Source organism: Physella acuta, unplaced genomic scaffold (genome assembly GCF_028476545.2).
Source record: "Physella acuta isolate Inbredline_101_S28 unplaced genomic scaffold, ASM2847654v3 ptg002565l, whole genome shotgun sequence".
Lineage (NCBI taxonomy): Eukaryota > Metazoa > Mollusca > Gastropoda > Physidae > Physella > Physella acuta.
Window position 1 is genome coordinate 564 of NW_026734027.1, and position 3,816 is coordinate 4,379.

Below are 3,816 nucleotides of genomic sequence, written 5' to 3' on the forward strand. Positions count from 1 at the left end.
AGATTCTAGATTTAGACCTAGATCTAGAATCTAGATAAGTTAATTAATTATATAATTATATAAGTGTTCATCTAATTCTGCATTAAGTATTAAGTAGGACTAGGCCTATATCAATTCATTAATTAGCCTATTTATTTTAATTCAGTACATTTAGTAGATGAACACAATCATTTAATCATTATGTTTGATTAGGTCATACAAGTACTAGTCTAGATATAGATCTTGTAAAAATAGTGAGACATTGTTAAATGGTTAAGAATAGATTTAGACTAGTGCAGGTATAATTCTCCATCAAGTAGGCCTATATATTTAAATTAATGTAGGCCTATGTAAATATCCATAATTAGGCCTATTAAGGACAATTTTAGTACTTGATAATTTTATTAATATTAATTTAATTCTAGACTTGTGTGCCTAGAACTTGGGTCAGTTTGTTTTCTTTGTACATCTTATTTGCTTATAGGCAAGACCAACAAGGTGTAAGAAGGATTGCTAATGTAATCAGAAACTTGATGGCTGAGATAAAGCGGCTGAGGAGAACAGGCTTGTGACTGGGAATAGGTTGGTGGAACTTGTGTACAGCCCTTTCTATGTTCAACCCATGTCTCAGGTGGAAGTACATTCAGTAAGTATGGAGACTGAATTTATTTCTAATGTTTATATTTATTTTATAAAGTTTGCAATATGTTGTGCTAGATATATATTTTGTGAAATGGTCTGCTAAATTCTAATTCCATTTGCCCTTCTCTTTTCAGGTACAGTTTTCATGGAGATCCAGCTTTATTCAAGGCTCATCTTAAAGAGAATGATGTGGCTGCTGGGACATAACAAAAATCTACATTCAACTGCTTGCAGATCTCAAGAAGCCTGGGGTTCTCATGCAGCGCTGCAAGCACTCAGGCTGATTGGGAAGTTAATTTCTGGTCCTTTGATAAAGCTCATTTACAAGAACGCAATGTGGCGATCAAATGTACTCTGTTTCTTAAAGTCATGGAAGCGTTGTTGACTTCTACTGAGCCTTTCTTGGTGCGACAGCTGGAGAGGTATCTGATGGGAAATCTGATTGGTGTTCAGCTGGTGGGAGCAAGGTGATCAGGGTGTGTCGCAATACAGTGGAAGGACTATTAAAAGACTGCCAGCAACAAAACAAAAGTCAGCTCTTTACACCATAAGCTACTGGGCAGAGGATGAGGATAATGCTGAGGATTTCAGTTGTCGGGCAGAATCACTGGTGGTTGACTTTATAGGAATCTTGTTTTTCTTTCTGAATAATAGCTAATCAGAATTTCAGAGTACTTCTTTCATTTTTAGTATAAAAATGAACTTTATTTTTTAAACATTAGTGTTTTTGTAAATTGTTACTGAAAAAATGATTGCTGTGAATTGTAAACTTATTTTGAAAACTAATACTAACAATGTTTATAATTAAGTTTAGTGTTCATAGTGTAAAAAAAAAAAATTACATTTTAATTAATTACTAAACTTATTTTTCAGGGTAATTGAAATCAGCTAGATAATCCTAGAATCAGTAGTCAATGTGCTTCTTTTCCTTAGATGTGCTAATTGTATCTAAAGATTAATTATAATTGATACTTTAGAAAATTGTTTTAACACTAAAGAGACTAAAGTGGTGCAAGAAATTTTTCGTCACCTATTTTTTTTTCCAGCATACATTCAATAAATGGGTTAGATCTAGATCTACTAGTAATTATACTTTAAACCAATATTTTAATGTTTATTCCTTGATAATTAATACTACTTTTCTTCTTAAGAGGGATCGTAATGAGAAGAGGCTAATTTCTTGATTATGTAACTGTTTTACAGTACTGTGTTGATCGTAGATTATACAAGGGCTAAATTTAGGTTGTCACTATGTTATTTATTTCTTTGCTCTTATAAACATATTTTAAATTATTGCAAAAAAATTTTTTTTTTACTTTGCCATTCTCCTAAATGTTTCTATTTTATTAGACAAAATTAAAATTCATGTGGTAATCTGATTACTGTATTTTAATAATTTATATTTCTTTTAGCAAACATTGAAATGTCAGTATGCATAGTTCAGTAGTAATAAACACTGGTACACACTTTGACAGCTGTTTTCTTTTTATTTTGTTCGATAATTTTATTATGGCCTCCTGATATAGACACTGAATATCAAGGGGGGGGGGGGGGGTTGAGAAGGTATCGTAAAGGCAACCAGTTGCTACTTCCATTTTCCATGTGGTGTGTGTGTAGGTCTACTCTACTTCATCTACCCAAGTAATATCGTTCATTACAAGTACATTAAAGAACTTGTGAAGTAATATGTGCTTATGCATTTCTATTATGTAATAGTAGTAACAGTATTAAATATTAATAAATCGATTTACAATAACTAGATCTAGTTTATTTTAAACCTACATTTTTTTTTTACACGGAGTAATAAGTCAATAATAATATATGAATCATGAATGGCATTAAATTACTCAGTCAATCATATCCAGTCCAGTATAACTTAGGCTTTAAGCTTGATTATAATTTTTTAGTTTAAAAAAAAATGCGAATCCCGGATGATGCAATAAAATTATAATTTTTTAATTTTTCGAAAAATGCGAATCCGTGATGATGCAATGAAAAAACCATCGGTGCCAACTTTTTTGCTTATGTAACATTGACTTGAATGACGAAGGTCTAAGCTGTTTTAGCCACGCCCACAAATTTTTAAATTGCCATATCTTAGCTCCTAATTAAGCTAGAGACACAAAATTGGTATCAATGTGTAGGGAAAAAAATACTGTTTTTTTGTGGTATAATTTTATTTGAAATTAGTGGAGTTTAAAAATTACGAGCAACAGCCTAATGTATACTAACATACCCCGGGTACCTTTGTTGGCCGGGTTTGTTAGAGAGGAGATTAGGAGGATTAACAGGGGATATGGACTTCACGTTCCGGGTGATACTGCCGGCAGGATATGCAAATGAGAAAATTATAATAACAGGGTATCGGGTGGCAGATGATCGGACGAGCGTGTACCTGGCGTCCAAATACAGGTGGTAAAACATTGAGTAGCAACGTGCAAGGGGAGAGAACTGGAGGTACAAACAAGGGAGACAATTGCGGTACGAGTAAGGGGAAACAATAGAGTCAGAATTTTAATTGCGTAGATTTTTGTTAGCTTACTATGGCAAATATATATGAAAAGGTGCTATCCAGGGTTAGTTCTTAGTTTTTTTGTTTGATGACTTAGTTTACTTGATCAAATTTTTTATTTTATCTTTCCAGCTTGCACTTAAGCAGATATTTATTGATCAGTTTTTAATTCTATTTTGATGATCGATAATTTGGTAATAGACCGGCACGCGTGTGCTAACACTCAAATCAGAAATATTTAACAACCGAATGAATAAATAAGTAGCCCGTATACAAACTGACCAATGCACAGCTATTGCACAGATTTTGGTTAGCAGTAACTCGTTTTTTATATCGATGATTAGCTGGTACAGAAATTAGGAAAACAAAATAAACGGCTATTCGATAAGTCGGGACGGAGTGGTCTAGCGTTAGAGGGATTCATTGCTAACCCTAAAGTCTCGAGTTCGAGTCCAGGTTCAAGTCAGTATAAGTAACCCAGCTCTGACGGGTACCTTTTGGCTGTCTGCCTTATGGCTGTCGGCCTTATGTCTTGTCGGCCTTTTGGCTGTCGGCCTTTTGTCCATGTCGGCCTTTTATCCTGTCGGCCTTATGTCCTGTCGGCCTTTTAGCAGTCGGCCTTTTGTCCATGTCGGCCTTTTGTCCGTGTCAGTCTTTTGTCCTACACCCCATTAAACTATGCC

The 3,816-nt window shown here is 34.2% G+C and overlaps 1 long non-coding RNA gene across 1 annotated transcript; it reads left to right on the top strand.

Annotated features, from left to right (window-relative positions):
- Positions 1 to 343: 343 nt before the first annotated feature.
- On the top strand, positions 344 to 2,093 carry LOC131933586 (uncharacterized). The gene is made up of 2 exons (XR_009385074.1): positions 344 to 625; positions 756 to 2,093. It is a non-coding gene; the product is annotated as an uncharacterized LOC131933586 (long non-coding RNA).
- Positions 2,094 to 3,816: the final 1,723 nt, after the last annotated feature.